This window comes from Empidonax traillii, unplaced genomic scaffold (genome assembly GCF_003031625.1).
Source record: "Empidonax traillii isolate 1590-97213 ecotype Southwest subspecies unplaced genomic scaffold, ASM303162v1 scaffold56:size2478089, whole genome shotgun sequence".
NCBI lineage: Eukaryota > Metazoa > Chordata > Aves > Passeriformes > Tyrannidae > Empidonax > Empidonax traillii.
In genome coordinates, this window is record NW_020955249.1 from 2168607 (window position 1) to 2188185 (window position 19579).

Below are 19579 nucleotides of genomic sequence, written 5' to 3' on the forward strand. Positions count from 1 at the left end.
AGTGCCCAGTACAGCAACACAGGCACCCAGAATGCTTGGGAAAGACAATGCAGGTTTCCACTAGAGTCACCTGTTCCTACAGTAAGTAGCCTCAGCTTTCACATGCTCCATGATGCATTTCTTCAATTGCCTCTGTATGTGCACTCCAAACTGGAGCTAATAGAAGAAAAGGTACGAGTCTGATTCTGCACAACCCTTTGTATCACCAGCAGCAAAGCTTATGCCTCAATTTTGCAGCACTGGTATATCCACAGCAATACAGAACCGGGCAGAGCATCCCATTTACTGCTTTCCACAGAATAAATTACTGACACAAGGGGTAAAAAAAGCTGGGTGCCAACTGCTACCAGAAAGCATGTCCAGAGCAGCCCACTCCTGGCTAAGTCTGCAGCCAGAAGGCGTGGACAGATAGGAATAGCTGCCTGTGTGAACTGTTTATTACCACTCCAGAGCATGGCTGTGCCATAATGGTTCAGTACTGGGTTTGGGAGTAGCCTGACCCAGCTCTCCTTTGATCTCATGCTTCCCAGTGGGCTACTCACATTCAACCCTCAGCAGCATTGCTGTTTGAATATTACCTTGGTGCGCTGACACTTTTTGAGACACATGAACTAAACCCTGGAGGATGTTTTTTCATTATTTCAGCCCCAGCTAAAGTTTGACAGGTTTCACAGGACACAGCAAAACTGTGACATCCTCCCTCCCTCCTGTCCCTTCACAACCCCCCCCTCACCCCGGGATTTACCCCTCCCAAGTTTCAAGGGGGTGACACACAGTGGATACAGTAAACCTTCCCACAAGGTTACAAAAATTCCTTTAAATCTGTGGGACACTAAGTACATATATTGTAACAATCACCTCCTTGCCAATAGTATCAGCCTAGACTCACAGTGCACTGGCATATTTGAAATAGAAACACACAGGAATTTCATGAACTCCCACTCTGAAACACATGTTCTTGGAAGTATCCCAGGGTTTGTAAGACATCTTAAAACAAATGTTCATGCCAGGCAGGGAAGAGTAAGAGAGCCAAGTTAGAGAAGTTACTAACTTCCTAATGGGTTCCTGACATTCTAGGCTTGCAAAGCTGTTGCCAGCATCTTGATTCATCAAGCTTTGAGGATGCACAGAAGGGGTTTTTAAACATTGCTGTGCAAAGGGGGCAAAACTCAACTCTACTCCCAAAGGCCTCTAAGTGGTACTGAAGCTCATGACATCTCTGGAGGGAGAGCTGATTCTATGTCAGCATACACTGCTGGAAAACAGGAAGGAGATAACAACTGGATAGAGGTCCCAACACTTTGAACATCGCTGAACTCTGTTCTGAGGTAAAGAAACAGTCATTTTGAGATCGACAGGCAGAAATTAAAGTTATACACTGGAGTTTCTGCAAATGCCATTCCAAACCACAAGGTATTTACCATATAGATAGACTTTTTAATACACAAACGAAAAAATACTAAGCCAGTATGCACCTCCACCCAGTTTCCCACCAAATCACCTTCAATCACTTCAAGGAATGTTATATGGTCCCTATGTTCTTTGAATAGCTGTTATCAACTTGACAAGAATCACCACAACACTAAGGAATCTATTTTTTACTGCAGGGACAGCATCGTCACATTGTACCTTCACCAGCTCCCTTTTCCATGATTCTGCTAATAGCACTAAGCTCCACTTGCTTCCTTGTCCACCAGATTCACAGACAGCTGTGAGAGGTTGGAACCTAGCTTTAGACACAGTAAGAGATGCCTGTTGGTCAAAATGATCAACCTAATCACCAAAGAATGAAATGGACCTTCCATGTCTGGGCTGAGGTGAAACAGCCTAGGTCCTCACTGCTGACCTGATGTAGAATTATGAAGCATTTCTAACATAATGTAATAAAGACACAAATCCAAGGCAGGGTCATATACATGGCCACAGATGGAAGCACATCGTATGTTGTGTGCTGACACTAAAGTGAAGAGTTTAGATACTCAGAACATAAACCCCAGGAGCACAGCTGACCTCCATCACCAAGAGTGAAATTCACAGGTAAGCAGATGATTTCCAAAGCTCAAGCAGGATTAGCCTATTGTGGTAAGGATCAAGCACAATACACCCTACTTATACGAACACTGAAAGATTAAAATATACTTTAATCTGACTGGGTAATTGCTACGGAATTCTAAAAGCTCCCCAGCACTAACCTTCTTTGGCCAGGCACACCACCAATCAGGAGTCTGAGACCTCTCTACAATCTTTGCTTGTCACTGTGTCTTTTTTCAACTAGTAAGATTCATGGACCCTGTCTGGGCTCTTACACCCTTTTTTCTGCACCAAGCAACTGAACTGTACTTTGGTCACTCACCTGTTTTGCTGGGCAGTCTGACCACACAGAAGTGAAAACAAAATCCTCCTTAACAAAATGCATTCTTAAAAGAGAAAAAGAACAAAACCCCACAAACAAACAAACAACAACAAAAACCACAACAGGACAATTTCTAATCATAATCGCTAGAATGCCTAACTGGAGGTTTGTAACTAAGGGAGAACAAATCATGGCATTGCTCACCTCACATGGGCAGACAATTGGGTACAGCATTGCTTAACAAAGGGATGTTTTGCACTGAACATCCAGTAACGTTTCTTGTTCTTCACAGCAGGGCATAAAGGTCACTAAAGCTAGGTCAGGAACAGTTTTGACAAATTATAGTTACTCTTTATATGAGTCAGGTCCAAATCCCAGCAATTCCAAGAGGAAGTTGGACTGAGCCTCAGGTAAATTCCTCACTGACTACACAAGTGCTCTAGCAGGTTTAACCATCCTCAGAGGAACCTTACATGTCATCACTGAAGCACTTTGAAAACCATTTGGGTTTACAACTGCTCTCTGGATGCTCTGAACATGTGCCCCGTTTGGATGTTATTAAAATCTCCAGCCTTTTAGACATATCACAACTTTTGTGGGATGTGAAGACTGGAAATGGAAGATCCTAAACTCAGTACTTCTCTTTCTTCATCCACAAGATTTAATCCATTTAACAGATACTATCAAGACTCACAGAGGAAAAACATGCTATAAACAAAACCCACCCTCCTGATCAAGCTAAACATGTCCCCACCTAGTCTGGTTCAACTTGCCATGATTGTCTCATGCCAGCATGACCTACCTGGTGATTGAACACCTTTGTGAAGCAGAACACATAAGCACCCAGTTAAACTGTCCCAGTGCTAGAGGCCATGCCATTTCTTTCATGCTGTTTCCTCTGAAGCCTCATCATAACTTTTTTGCTCCACCTTGACTGCCCTTCTATACAGGAGGTTAGAAAAAGTTGGCTTGCCTCAAACTATATCCTTTTGTCTCTTCTCATATCTCCTTTCACATACAAAAGTTTCCTTCTGGTCACAATCATTGCCTTTGCCTATTCACTCTGTTTCCAAGTTGTGCTTTAGCACATTCCACAGTGGCAAGGAGCACTTCTCTGTCCAAGCCAGTTCTCCAAAAGATTGCCACCATTATTCATCCGGCAGGACTACGAGTCTTAGAAACAGCACATTCAAAAAAGCATCCAAAATAAATGCAAGATATCCCCATTTTCCAGTTACTTGTCCCTGCTACAGATACTTTTCAGCTTGGATAATTCATGTGTGCATCACTTCAGTACAGCAAAGGGAACTGCAAAACCTATTACTACATTACTTCTGGCAAGGACTTTAGAACCAGCCCCAAACTCTCTAGGACACCCTTGAGAGTAATCCTCCCTCTCTACTCCCACCTTCAATGTGGGTCCTATCACAGCTAAATGGGTGGTCTAAAACACCAGCTGCATCTGGAGCCACACAATGGTTTTTCCACAATAAAAACCTCACAGCCTGATGCAGTCAGCAGGCTAGAAGTGCAAGTCAGAGAGAACAAGAATGCCCACTTCAGCTTCTATAGGGTCTGGCAATTCTAGCAGAGTGCTGCCCATGGATCCCACTCAGGGCTGATACGGAACATTAGTTTAACTTGGGAAGCAATTGAATAAATTTGCTCGCAAGAGCTCTGGCCAAATTTGCTAATAGGAGAAGAGACATTGTTTTCTCTCCTTGCAGAGTTTCAGTTCTTGAGACCTGTTCACTCAACCTCTCCACTAATCTCTTGGTTATTTAGTAAGCCAATAAGGAAAGAATTTACCCCTTCCTTTGCCCAGTTCTTGGATATACTCCCAACCTCTGTCTCTGGTACTCAGAGAAGCATGAATGTGACCCAAACAGATAACAGAGTCACTACCGTCCTTACCCACAGCAGCAGGGTAGTCAGCCACAGTGCCAAGCTGACTGAGCAGCTTCTTGAGCAATAACAAAGGCAACACATGAGCCTCCAAGTGCTGCAGACAAACTACAGTGCCTCAGCTCACACCTAAAAGAACACATTGTTCAAGTTTTCATGCAAGTAACTACCTTACTTGTTTGTCTGGGGGCTTTTTGGGGTCTGTTTTGGTCTGGTGGTTTTGTGGGTGTGTTGTGTTTTTTTTTTTTTTTTGGTGGGTTTTTGTTGCTGTTTTGGGGGTTTTGTTTGTTTGTTTGTTTAACTTAGCTTTTCCTTCTAGAGAAGGGCTTGTCTCAAACCCTTCCACGTGTCTAGGGTAGGACAGATCCCTAGCTAGCATATGATGAACTCAAACTCCACTACCTACTGAGAGAAAACAACCTGAAAAGTAACGCCATAACTAAAGGCACACATACAACTGGCACACATACCATTTTCAACAATAAGCACTTATTTTATAAACCCTTCCTAACTAGCAGACAGGAAATACCCTGTCCAAGGTAACTGGTTTTCTCATGTCAACTTCACTTCATCCTCTATACTCTGAAGAGTCTCGGCTAAAGGTAGTTTGCCGCCTTGAAAAGAAAAAAGATTAAAAAAAATATACATCTATTTAATTCAAACAACATGCAGCTATCTGTCATGTCCCTGTAACCCAAACCTCCTGCTGTGTCATTCTCTGGGGGAACAGGGGAAAAACACCATGGCTGCAGTGACACTGTGACTGCAGAAAAAAAAATTCCACAAGCTTCTCTTCCAGTCAGGAATTTTTCTCCTTAAACCAGAGCCTTCAGTCACACAAGATTTTCTTCTGCCTGAGGCAGGACTGGTGTTTGGTTCCACGAGTTTTCTGCAGTGGGGGATGATGACTAGACAGCTTTGCTTTCAGTGTGAAATCCAGACAGGCAACATCCTTGATTTTCCTCTTGTGCACACAAACCAGCCTATAAACAGCAGAAGACGCTTTTGGCAGCTCCTCCCTCAGCAGCAATTTGGTTTTAGTAAGAAGCAAGTCTGTTACCATTTCATACCCTTTTAGACTGGTTTCCTCAACTAAAGACCATCTTTTACGAAAGCAAAAACCACTTCCGAAACAGTTGGTCTGCGGAGAAAAAGCACCTTGATAAGTTTTGATCAACAGCACTGCTGCTCCCCACCCACACCTTCCTTCCTGTTGAGAAAGCAATGACAGGGGGATGTGCTTTAGTGGTAGATAGAAAAGCAGTCACCTCCACCCACATTCCCCAGCATGACTGCCAGCTCCATTTCTGAGTGCTAAATACCTTCAGGTTTCCAACTAACCATGTTTGCCTGGATACACCCAAAAGCTTTCAGCACAGCAGCTTCTCCACTAGGCACCCTCTGCTCCTGCATTGTCCTCCCATGCAGACATTAGGAATTAATATTAGGCTAGGAAATGGCTCATCAAGTATTTCAGGGACAAAGAGTTACTGCTCGTAACAGCAGGTTTGTGCTGAACACAAAGGGCCACATGCTTTAGACCGGAATTTCACTTGGCAGGCTGGCTCTGTGAAGCACAACAATGACACACCCTGGGAATAATATTCGAGATTTTACCCTCTTCCAGCATCTTGGGGACATTTTTTAGCCCATGGAACGGAATTCCAACACAAATGCCTCCCAAAGTCATTAGAAAGGCTTTTCCCTAGAGGACAAGTGGGTCACTCCTGGCTGAGGTAAAGCACACTTTGCTCCCCTTTCAGGTAGCTTAAGGTGTTGGTGCGGGGTTTTTGTTTATTGCCCAGAAGTGTGCTAACCTTTGTATTTTAACTATACAAATACAGTAGCTGCAGGTACAACATATAAAAAGGGACCCAGACTGAAGCTGTCCTCTGCCAGCTGGCTACAGTTGAGAATTTGGTGTGTTTCTAGCTGGAGACAGCATTCACTTCATAGAAGACATATTAACAGATGCCCAGGTTTTCCACTGGTCTGTAATTTCTGGGGTGGAGATGGGGACTGGAAACAGGAGAACAGATTTTGAACCTTTTCCTTTTCAGCACTTTGGCTTTCTCTAGCACATGAGCAGATGGATCATTTCCCAGAGGGATCCAGCAGCTGCTGGCGGGGCCCAGTCCCAACAGCTGAGGCTAAAGGACCTCTTTATATTTAACTTACAGAAGACAGAAATCACTAAAAGGCCTCCATTGTGAGCGCACACACTTCTCACCGACCCTGCCCCTAAAATATTTTAAGCCTCCCTAAAAACACACTGCAAAACATAACCCTCTTTGGGCTCTGTGTATTAAGCAGAGGCCAAAGTCCACTGAAAAACAAGCTCTCTGTCTTTACTGGCTCCAGATACTGCTTACTCTGAAGTCCACGACAGAAGAGCAAACTGAGCAGGACTGGAGTCTTCACAGGGAAATTGCAGTTTCCCCAGCAAGGGCAGACTCTGAAGAGGAGGCTTATTTTTCTTTATGTCGTAATGTGAGTAAATGAGAAGAACAAAAGCAAAGAGATTTGTATATACAATCATATAGCTCTGCATTTATATAATTAGACACAAGCATTTATAATGTGTACAGTAACAGGCACCCCTCTCAGCCATCCCATACAAACCAAAGCTGCCTTTCTCCCCCCCCCCCCCCCCCCCCCCTTTTTTTTTCCTTAGGGCAAGGGAAGAAAAAGCAAGGAAGAAAAGACTCTAATTGCAGCCTTCCACCAATGCAGTCGCCATCTGGTAACTCAAGAGACACATGGAGCTGAATTATCTTAATTAACGTGTTACAACAGTATTTAAAAAAACTCTATGCTTATTAACACTCAGCTGTGATTAGCCAACCATGGAGGAAGCCTGCTAGTGCAACATTAATTATGGGTCTTGTCTGTCTATTAGAAATATGATTTTTTCCCCAGTAGTTTATCTCTCTCCTAAAAAGAAAACCATTAGCATCAAAACTTGCTCTAAAATGCAAATTATATTTACATTTTATAAGAGTCAAAATGTTTAGGCTATATGTAGCTGCCACTGGGGCTTCTACAGTGCTACAGATTGTCTGGATATAAAATGTACTTCTCTCTGCCCCTTAGAAAGTCTTGCTTCAGTTAGGCAACTCCCACTCCCACCGAAATTTTAGCAGAAAAATACATTTTACACCTTTCTTTCCCCCTCCAAAACAGGACAGACTTTGCTGTATGCTAGGCAGTTGAAAAACCAAGACACAAATTCCAGTTCTAACAAAAACCACAAGTGCGAAAGGAAGGTTTCTGCGATGGAAAGCAGCAACCAAAACACAACTGCACTCCAGCAGCAGATCTGTCTCCCCAGAAGAATGCTACTCACTATGACAACTGTATTATTTTCCCTGCAACAGGCCCACCTGTAATGTGCTCCCCTCAGATACATTCCCAAATGATTCAGTCTGACAGGCCCTGAGACTAACATTGCCAAGTTTTTCAGACTTGGTTCTGTGTTATGTTTGTACAGGGCTGGCTGCAGCAGGGCTCTCATCCACACCAGGCATCCTGAACATCAGCACACTACCAAATTATAAGACAAAAACCTAGTGGTTTTAAACAAAGCCAGGATTGATAAATTAATTCCAGAAACATTAACAAGGAGGAGGAAACAAACCAGGAACAACTGCAGAAGTACTTTTAAGATCTTCTGATGAAGTAATCTTATTACTGCACATACACACAAATAAATTAAAATTGTTGTTGATGTATGTGGAAGTTCACAAAGCTGGCTCAGGTCCAGTAAAGATGAAGACCAAGTGACCAGTACTTTACAGCATCCCACACTGCCAGGCCAGCATAAATAATTTGCATCTGGGCTGCAGTTGAGTCAGCAATACAGTGGCTCCAGAAAAGCCAATGTGATACAGAAACCTGCTCTCACCTGTGGGCACAGCACAGCTTTCCAAATGGCCCACATTTCATTTGCTTTTGTCTTCCAAGGCTGCTTCCAGCCTCTCTGTGCCTTCTTCCAACCCCCCTCCATAATTACTTCCACATGTTCCAAGAAGGAAATAAGCAAGTGCTGTAACAACACTCTGAAACCCAAAGCCCACTGCTGTAAGTAGCCTTGTGGATTCCTCCCCCTTCAAAAGTTTGATTGGATGGTCTCTCTAGAAAGTTGCATATGGGTTTTTGTTTGAAATTCTGATTATCAAGAAATACAAAGGGTCCAAAAGTGTTTGCCACATGGGGCAAAGGCAGCTAACACCCACTGGGGCCTCTCTTCCTCTCACTGACAGCTTTTCAATTCTAAATCTTACTTTATATTGCAACAAGGAGAAGAATATTTAAAAATATTAAGAACTGTCAAAATAATTTGATGGTCTTACAAAAAAGGAACAGACAGCTGTTCAGGAACTTACATCACACAGCTTTGATTTGTCATCTTGTCCTGATCACTTGTTCCCAAAATCCTACAAAACAAAAAATGGGTGCCAGGGCACATATGCCCTGTTGTTTCTTTGTCTGTTCCTAGGAGGGTTTTCAATTTGAACACAGTAATACATCAAGGGTGGGTTTTTTAGGATAAAAGTCTGACACACACTATGGGGCTCTGCTATCATCAAAAACATCTGACTCTTAAGAAAAACAATGAGACAGTACAGTTAAAAACATAACTATGTTGTTCAGCATAACATGATGTTCATGCTGATTTTGGACACCAGGTTTTGATACCACAGAGATGACTGATCTGTGTTGACTGGTCTGTTAAGGGCCGACTGAAACAAATATAGCCCCTCTATTGATGTTAGGAGAGGACATACCTTCAGGACACAGAAGAGCAAAACTCGTCTCTACCAGCGAGTGACAGGAGGCCTTCAATTTAGCAGTGCCTCAGGAGGCTTAACTTGCTTGTGGATTTCCATATGACTATAAAACACTTCCACTCCTGAAACTTCAGCCTAGTACAGCAGTTAGGTTCCTTTCTTCAGTAAGGCCTTAGAAGTTCTTGCTACAGCAGTTTCCCGAAATATGTCTCTGTTGTGGACTCCAGCATGGCCAGTCAAGCTCTGGATAGCACAAATCACCTGGCTGGTAACACTAATAGCAGTAGTGTTCTACACTGCTTCCCTTCCACTGTGAGGTGGAACTCAGGCAGACACCACCAACCAGCAGAACAACAGGCTCCCTCTTACCCAAGAGGCCAGCCCATGCCCACCTTCTAACCCCAGTTCTGCTATGGTTTATTCTGAGACTTGACACAGATCATTGCACAGTCATGAATCTGTTCAAGAGGCAGTCCTAAATTCCAAAGGGACATGGGAATCTCTGAAGTAAGAATTTTTGAGTTTAGATACACTAGGCAAGTCACTTTAAAGCTCTGACCTGGTAGGCCCCCTTCGTTCACTAATGAGCCTTTTGCAGCTGATTCATTTTTCATCCTTTCAGCACCAGCAGCTGTTGCCTCTGACTTAGCCTATCCAAAAAGTACTAATTTGGAAGTTTGGCCAAAGCTGATCTAGTAATGGCATGCACGTAGGAGATCACTGTGCGCTAAATGCTGTTCCACTTTCATCTGTGTGGAAACTGAACTGGGAAGCTCAGAGCCCTGGGTTACTTTAAGCTTCCCTCTGCAGTAAGTCTAGTGACAGCTTCACTAGGGAAAGGTTGGTGAGGACAGCGATCCTGAAACCTCAATCTGATACATCGACAAACGGGAGAATACTTTTTTATCCTGCCATGCTGCATCTCCTCTGGCTTTTGGCTCTGCTCAGGACCATTGAACACAACAGCATCTAATATCTGGGCAGATTTTTGTTATCCTTTAAGAATGACTCATCTGTGCCATGGGACTTGTCAGAACAAGCACTCAGTTAATTTACCACTGGCTGGGCAGAACTGCAGAGACTTATTAGCCCTGTCTCGCTGGAAAGCCTCTCTTAAGCACACTTCGTATTTTCACTCTAGATGTGGTTAGGTTAGCTGAAAGTATTGTCATCTTTTTTACCAGCTTTAGAGGATCTCAGCACCACAAACAACTTTTCTGCAGAGTCCGGCGGGAAAAAAACAGGAAAAAACAAAACTAACCACTTGATCACTCTTCAAGTCATCCTGTCCTACACAGTGACAGAAGTACTCCTCATGACAAACTTAGCTTTTCCAGAGACCTCAAAGTGTTACAGACTCACACTTATGCAAGTTCAATCATTCTGAGCTACACCTGCTTGAACCAAGTAGCCGATACAGACTCAATCCGGAATCTAGTAACTAAAGAGCTATAAGACACACAGAGTGAAGCTGAAGAACTAATCTTCAAAGAAAAGTAAGGAGTTTCTTCTACTGAGAAGAGCTAGCTATGATACACCTTTCTAAATTGCCTAACACTTTTAAGAGTGTTAGGTAATTTAGGAGCTAGCAAGGTGGTAGTAGGAAAAGTGTCAGACCCTCATAACCCACATTGAAACTTAACACCTACTCAGTAAGTGGTCTTCTCTATTTACTAGCAATACAAGTAACTAAGAGGGTGTTTTCTGGTAAGAAGGGAGGAAACCTAGTCAAGCTATCAGTAAGCTTGCTTTGTGACTAGAGCATGACTAGCAAGAGGCATCAAGGTCTGGTGGGATGCTGCTGCTACTTTGATTTACCAGTCAAAGAAGATACCATCAGCTCTGGCAGAACAGGCAAAGTCCCACACATTCCACCCACTCAGAGTCTGCTGGGGATCAAATGGCACACAGAAAGTAAATGGCAACTTAGTATTACGCATACAAATGCAGTGAATAGAAAAATTCAGATTTTTCAGCCACCTTCATTTAGAAGACTGTACTGCTATACAGATGTCCTTACTTCGAAGTTTGGTTTTGTATCTCTATCTTCCCAGTTCCTATCAACAGCTCTAAGCTGTTGTATCAATGGATATGACACAGCAAATTGTCAAAAGCATACCTAGCAGCAAACATGAATTCTTGCTTTCTGTCTTTCTAGCTCCTCATCCCAAATACCCATAGGGTAAACATAGCTGAACTGAAAAAAAAAAAAAAAAAAAAAAGCCAGGATTGATTAACTGTTCAAAAAACAAGCTCCTTCCATGGCTGGCAAGAAAAGTGTTCAAAAAAGATGTGTAGAAAAAGTTCTTGCCCTCTTGCCTTCCTTTGACACTTTCACTATGGCCACTGGAATCAAACCAAAAGCACGTCAAAATATTCAGCTTGAAGAAGCACGTAATAAAAAGAAATCCAGCTTATTAAAACATGTAATAAAAAAAAAAAAAGAGTCAAGGACAGCAACTGCCAATACAGAACCCATCTGTAGCCCTCAAAGCCTGACAAAAACATAAGAAAAGATCCAATGCCACTCCTTCCATTTGACATAAAAAGAAGTTATAAAACATACAACCCAAATCCCTACAGTGTAACTATTTTCCAAACAAAATCTTCAGGAAATAGATCTCCTCAAGGATTGTTAAACTTCTGTCTTGTTTCTCTGCACTTCTCTGTTTTTATGCAACAAGACTGTATATAGTCTTTGCTTCTTATTTATATTCCCTGGTAACCTAGACAGGTTCTTTGTTCTGTAACAAAATGCCAAGTTAAAGCCACAAAGATGACTGGGTGTCTGGAGCATCTCTCTTAAGAAGAGACTGTAGGAGCTGAGCCTCTTTTGCCTACTCTTCAAGACTGAGAGGGGATCTCATCAATACATATGAATATCTCAAAGGCGGGTGCCAAGAGGTGGTGCCCAGCTACAGGGCAAGGAGTAATGGCCATAAACTGAAACATAAGTTTCACCTCAACATGAGGAAGAACTTCTTTACACTGAGGGTGGCACAGCACTGGAACAGGCTGCCCAGGAAGGTCAAGGAGTCTCTCTGGAGACATTCAAAACCCACCTGGGCATGTTCCTCTGTAACCTGCACTGGGTGACCCTGCCTTGGCAGGGGTCTTGGACAATGTGATCTCCAGAGATCCCTTCCAACCCTAACTATTCTGTGATTCTGGGGAAAAAAAAAAAATATTCTCATAATGCTTTATTATAGGGTCACTTTTCACAGAATCATAGAATGGTTTGGGTTAGAAGGGACTTTAGAGATCATCTAGTTCCAACTGTCCTGCTACAGGCAGGGACACCTTCCACTAGACCAGCTCAGAGCTCCATCCAACCTGGCCTTGAACACTTCCAGGAATGGGATATCCTCTACTCTGGGTAACCTGTTCAAGTGCCTCACCATCTTCACAGTAAAGGATTTCTTCCTAATATCTAGTCTAAATCTACTCTTTCAGTTTAAAGCTACTTATCACTGCATGTCCTTGTAAAAAGTTCCTCTCTAGCTCTCTTGTAGCCCCCTTTAGGTACTGGAAGGCTGCAATGAGGTCTCCTCACAATCTCTTCTCCAGGCTGACATTTTCAAGTGGGAGATGCTGCAGCTTAATGGCTGGAACTAAGGCCTAGGCACAAGGGGCCTAGGCCTAGAGACATGCACCACTGATAATGAAAGCTGAGGTTTTGCCTCCCTGCCTCAACATGCCCCTTCAGAGGGATTTCCTGTCTGCCCTTGTGCATATATGGTTCCAGTTCGTTTGGAGCACTTGATGTGATGATCTAAGGGTTCTTGTCAGTCATGTAATTATTTTCAGTTACAGAGATTTATAGATTAATTTAACTGTTTTAATATTCATGTCTTCCTTTTCTATACCAAGAAAGCCAACCCAGAAGGCAGGATTTCACAGTTCAGTAGTCTTTCCACACAGGTCCCTCTGGCCAGGAATATACTTCAACCTATACTGTTATAAATAGGACTATCACATGGCTAAAGATCCCTGTGCTGAATTACCATCTTGCAGTGCTATCGGCTGTTTTCTTCTCTTCTGCTTCTTGTATGCCAACTGGGGATTTTTTATATTATTTGTGACATTTCATTAAGTTTCATTTATTGTTCTGAGGTGCTTATTTGCTCAGCATTGTCAAGTGGCTTCCTTCAGCTACATATTATCTATACAGCATCGCCAGTCATGTCAGAGTAGTTCTTGCTAAACCAGCATGAGTATTTCTCAGGGCAGTGTAACTTAACAGGATAACAACAGTGCAAAAATGTTAGATTGAATTTTGGTTACAGAAAGTACCAAGAGTCACACCTCAATGACTGCATTTTGCCTGGATCATTCCTGTCTCTACAGACCAAGCCTGATTGATACTATATCATTTCCTGCCAGCCAGACCTTGGGGTCTAGGACAGGGCCCTATTAAAAAGAAGAGACTGTTGCAGCCCAGGTTCTTCCAGACAATTCAGTTGATTGACAAATGCTGTTACAAGACTGTTTCCTTGAATACCACAAGAACCAAAACAACAACACAAAACTGTTTTCCTTATTCTCAAGTTACTCCTGAGCTTCTTACAGCTTTTTCTCCCCCATTCTAAAGCTCCTTCTCACAGCCATCCTCCATCAAATATGTACGAGAAAATTCCTGCTCAGCTGCAGCATTCCCTTGCGTCAGACAATAATTTCAACTCCCTAGCTCCATCAGAGAGAGTGTGGTTACCTGGGGCTTGGGGGGAGGTGTTTTGGTTTTGTTTGGCATAGGTGTTTCAGGTTATGGGTTTTTTTGGACTTTTTAAAGATTTATCTACAAGGACAGTTTTTGTACATTTCAGCAACATTTAAGTAAAAATGTTAGTGGATAATAATAGTATCCACTATATCACTACTTACGCCTTTTTGTCTACATTGTCAATCCAGCAGGACAACGTTTTAAATTGGATTTCAAGAGCTGCAGAACCATCTTATCTTCAGAGAGGCTTATGGGAACGAAATGCTGATTTTACATTATAAAATGTCATTATAATAGCTCAATCCTGTGATATTCTGAGAAAGAGGATGAGGTGGGAGGGCCAGATTATTCAAAAAAACCCCAAGTAACTAAAGGATTTATTTACAAGTTCATGATTCCTTAGAGCACAAAATCCCTTCCACTACCCTGATCAACACAGAATACATATGTATAGACATTGATCTAGCAGACAAATTTCACAACCACCACCTGACTCAGGTTTTGGAAGGAAAACAGTAAGCAAAAGCAACCAAGACAGTAGAGGTTATAGCCTGCCAGCTAAAAACAACACCACAATCTTTCCCAAATCATGCAAGAACAAAGCAGTTTCAAGTTCCTTAACAGAAAAAAAAAAAAAAAAAAAAAAGAGTATTTCAGATGCTCCCCGGGGAAGAATGCAGTAGAGGAAGCTGTTGCAGCATGCCTGAATGCCACAGGAAGTGCTCTGCTGAACACAAAAGGGGAAAATTCTTGAATGTTCCCAGCTTCCTCAGAGCTGGGGCCAGAGCTCAGAGGAACGCTGAGACCACCATCCTGGGGAATCCTCACACTCACAGTTGGACCCAGATCTGCCTCCCACATCATCACATGAATATACAATGGTAGAACGGTAGGAAGCAAGCATCCAAATCCCAGCTCTTCCCCAGTATCAGCGCTCCCATCTAATACTCCCTCAGCCAAGGGGAAAAAAAAGAAAATCCAACCAAAAAAAAAAAACCCTGGATCTTTTTTTTTCCTCCCTTAAGAGTACTTATATGACAAAAGCTTATGGGGGAAGGCAGAGGTTATGCTCCCTTGTTCTACAGACCCAGTTGCTGAGCATGCCTTACACACACCTTCCTGGTCCTCACTTGGCTTCTGCCAATCAGACCTGACATGAGGCAGCTACAGGCCCTGGCCACCGACTCAGCAAGCCCCATATCTGCAAGGAGGCAGCTCACAAAGCAGATGGACACTTTCAAGAAAAACACAAGGTCCCTGAACACATGGGGCAGCCCACATCCTAACAGCTGACCTCATGCATGTTCCCATGTCACATTTTCAGGGAGCTGAAAGCCTCTCCTGCCCGAGACTCCCCAGAAAGGTAGTTGAAGTGTAGGCCACATGTGAGGCCACTGACTTCAGACCACTCTCAGTCACCATGCCTACATCTGAACACTTCCCATGCCAACTAATGCAACAACCCTACTGCCATTCCCAGATCATCATTGAGCCCTACCTCCATGTGCCCTATGAAATTCAGGGCTTCTCTACATTCCATGAATTGTCTGAACTAAGAAGTCTCTCCTCATTTAAATATTCATCAGTTAATGCAGTTTTTCTTTCTCCCTCCAGTGGATGTTCAAATTTCTCCCATCACACCCTTCTGGATTATAATTCAGTAGAGAGGCAAAAAAACCACCAAATGTTATTATGGCCAGATGGAGTTTACCACTTGGCAAAAATGAAGACCCCAGACACAGTGAAAATAAACAGTACACAGAGTGGCCCTACACCAATTGTTTCTAAGACGTAGTAATTCTATGCTAGGCTGATGTCCCTTCAGCAGCTCAGGGTAGCTCAGTCTACCAGAAAGTTTTGTAAAAATGCTCAGACAGCACTTATAGCTTTCTTGGTAGGGGAGTGAAAGCTTCTCATGTAACTTTGAGATCCATTTACTGTATGGTTCAACCTCTTTCCAGTTTATAAAGTTTCTCACAAAAAGGAAATGAAGGACTCAAAGAAATCATGCTAAAAATAGCAAAAATGCTGCCCCCCAGAGAGACACACTTGGGAATTCTCCCAACTGTGTATGCAGACGCCTTGAGTACAACATCTTATGCCTGAGAACTAGGCGGGAAAAATAGCTTGGAGGGAAGTTATTTTGATGCTGATAAATTAACATCCAGACCATAAAATACAGTTCCAGAGAAAAACCAGGAGTCCAATTACTAAACCTATCAGTTACTGTTCTGTAACGGATTTCTTTTTCATACTGATACAGAAGATTTCAGAGAATAGCATATGCATTTAATCAGAGAGAATAAGCATTATAGGCGAACAACATAAACAGAAATCTGAGAGCTCCTTTACCCAGAGCTTTCCTTGTTTTTATTCATTTGTTTCCCCAGCTCTTCTATGTGGGAAAATTATATTTGAAGTCTTTTAGGGGAAGGAAATAACACAAAACCCGCTGTATTAGTAGTAACGCAACAGGCACTACAGAATCACGTTCAGCAGGCAGCAGGGAGCTCGGACAAAAGGCAGTAAAAATGCCGCAAACCCTTCTTAGAAACTTCTGGTAATTTTCCTTTCTTCCAATCTCCTCTACCCCCATACAATTTGCTCAGCACACAGGAGTTACTCTTTCTTCCCAGATATATCACACACTGTCAGAACTTTCTTCCTCTTGCCAACATTACTATAGTCAGACTGTCCAAAGGCTGTTGCATTCACTTTCACAGAGCTGACCAGGTTAGACAGCCTGCAGAACCATCCTTTATTCTGCCCCTCGTCCATCCCGTCTTTTCTATTAACTTTTTAGAAAAGGCTACTTTAGCCACTCTCAGCATGAAATGCTACTCACAAGAACAGCCATATTCTGACAGTTGACATGGAGAGCAGAGGACAATGCTCCTAGGAGACAGCTCAGCTTCTGCGGAAAGTAACTCAGGTTTGGAAAAGAAGGGAGAAGTGCTAAAAGTTCTTGCTTCCCAACTGGACTTCCTCATAGTAATCTGTATCTTTCATTAGGGTATTAATGAAATACTTAACAGCACAACCTAAACATACAAGGGTCTCTCCTCCCAAATCACTGTTTACTGGTCGGAGCACTCAACTGGAGTTTGACAACACGTTCCCCAGCTAATACCACATTCTTTCTGTGCATGCACACAAGAACCTTCTAAAATCTCACAAGAGACATGCTAGTACCAAAGTAGGAAAAGCCCTTTTCCAAAACCTCTGGATTACATCTTTTCACCAAGGACCCAGGCGTTTCAAAGTTACTATTTCTAAAACACATGATCAAGACCTGGCACAGTCAAGATACAGATTTTCTTCTCTCATAGTCACCCAGCAACAAACCTGAAAATCAGTTCTTAGTTCTTAACCTGATGCTGCAATTGTGCAATGGCCATTTTGTGGCCATTTTGTGCAAACACCATTATACTGTGTCAACTCTCAGAGAAGTAAAAGTGATTTCCTTAGAAACAGAATTCGAAGTCTGGAAAACTAGAGTTTTCCTCAGAAGATAAACCCACTGTTCTTCTCCATTCTCTTTTTCTTTGGATCTTGCCCAAGGACAAAGAGGGCAAGAGCCTCTCAAGCATTGGGATAAGTCACTCAGATTATGACACTGGATTTCCCCCCCACCCCGTTTTTCTTTCCAGTTGGTATGCCTTTATTAATAAGGAGGGTGGAGGTGTCTGCTTATATTAAATGCCATGCTCTACTTTCGTAGCCCTGCCCCCACGAGCATCAGAACTTAAAGCCATGAATGCAAATCAAAGCAACCTAGTTACTGCACATCAAAGCTGTCACTGTCACTCTTATTCTCAGGATAGAAGAGACAACCAGACAGCTGACATTTACTCTTTAGCTCACAGGGTAAACAGAAACCAAATCACAATATCTTTGCTGCTGCTCTGGAAGGACACTGATCCCACACTACCCTGCAAAAACCATACTGCCGGGCCTAGATTCCTTTCTGCAGTAACTCCACAGGGAAGAGTCAGCTACCAACTGTATCAGTGTTTTCCTCTTAACAGCTGAGCTTTTTCAAGTTGTTCTCTCTTTCTGCTCTTTTTAAACCCCTCCTCAGCAATGAAAGTTATCACAGTGTGTAGAACACACTCCAACAAGAGCATTCCCCTGTAACAGAGGCAGTTTATGATCATATACCTTCTTGTTCAGGGGCACATACCTCTGCCAGTTACAGAAACTGCTTGCACTGAAAAGCAAAAACACATTCAAAGCTTTACTTTAACACAATTAAAGCAGTTTCACAGTAAGAAGCTGTCGTCATGTGGCAGGCAAAACAACATGGACTATTACTATGTGTTCTGAAGACCACTGCTTGGAAACATCTAGTCCCTGTCTGGCACATTTATTGGCAACAGATTTTCAGTCCGGACTCCAAAAAAAGCTCCTAGAAAAGTAGTTTTCCCATAATGCTCCACTCTGAGACACGGTCATGTGGCTGCACGCACAAAATTTGGACATACTATGTGACTTGCACTCCTCAATAAAAATGGTCAAAACCAAGGTTCATGGGAATGGGAACATAACATGGAAATCCTCTTGAAGAATCACGTCTACTAGACTGTAGTGAGTTCCTGCCTAGAAGTGCAAAATACCTGCAAAATCAGAGCTATACTGCAGTCAAGGAGATCTCCAGGGCTGCAGTGACCCACAGGAACAGGAAGGATGGATTTACAAGAGGCGCTCCTTGGTCAAGAACGAACAGCTACATCTGTCCTATGGCATCTGTATCACCTCCAGTCAGGGGCCATGCTTGTTCCATGGCTGATCACCTGATGAGACTAACCAAACATGTTGCTTTCAAACACTACTCTTGATGACTTGACAAAAGGGATTGCTTAGAAAACCACAAGAAAGAATCTCACCATTGCTGCATAAAACTGCATATTATTTTCTGATAAATCATGCCCTGGGGAACACTCACACTGGGGCTCATGATAATGCTGAAGACAATAGAAGAGCCTGTTGCTACTGGGAAAACTGGGAACACAGAAGATCTTTCCAAGCAGAGCTGCAGCTGAAGAATTAAGCTTCCCTCCATCACTATTCAGGTCCTAGCCAGGTCTGGCAACATGCCTTTTCTTGCCACAGCGTTGGACAAAACGGTAATATGAAGCTCTCTTGTACTGCTGGTAGACTTTCAGTACTGATATTAGTCTTGTCTGGGGGTATATACCCATGAAGAGGAAAAGGCATTTGGTACTACCTTGCCTTCCTGAAACAACTCAGAACAGGCTGCCACCACTGCAATTTTCTTAACCGAATGGATTTCAGTCTTCTTCCAAAAGTTCCCTCAATCTGCTTACAGTCAAGTAACCTTTTGAAAAAAACAGCTTCAGTGTCTCTTGATGGATATCCAGATGTTACTCAGTTCTTCTGCTACTCGGAGTTATCTCATGTTACTTAGTTTTCATGGGAACTTTGCAGCTCTCCTTCAGTAATATATTGCTTATAAATTTAAGCAGCAGAATACTAAATCCCTCTTTCAAACTGTAAACACATTAGGAAAAATTTTCAGCAGTGTTTGCATGACTTGAAACATCCTCTCCCAACTGACTACCAGTGGAACATAAGCACTTTGGAAAATTTCATTTGATGGTAAATGCACTCGACAGAGCCATCCCACCAGATACCTTCCTAATTTAAAGATGCAGTGCTATTTTTCTTCACTATTCACTTGCTTAGCTGCTATATCATTTTATAAGGACTTGTTCAACTAACAATGTAGTGGAGTCTAAACTGTACCATTTAGAAGTGAGGAATTTCTGACACAAAGTTTTATTGTAGAAA

At 42.7% G+C, this 19579-nt stretch overlaps 1 protein-coding gene and 1 long non-coding RNA gene across 11 annotated transcripts in view; one reads left to right on the forward strand and one right to left on the reverse strand.

Annotated features, from left to right (window-relative positions):
* The window catches only part of SUSD6 (sushi domain containing 6), a 112489-nt gene that overhangs the window by 15170 nt on the left and 77740 nt on the right, over window positions 1–19579 (reverse strand). The gene's annotated exons all lie outside the window — the stretch shown is intronic.
* LOC114055500 lies at window positions 4244–7957 on the forward strand. The gene is made up of 3 exons (XR_003570745.1): window positions 4244–4420; window positions 6620–6748; window positions 6933–7957. It is a non-coding gene; the product is annotated as an uncharacterized LOC114055500 (long non-coding RNA).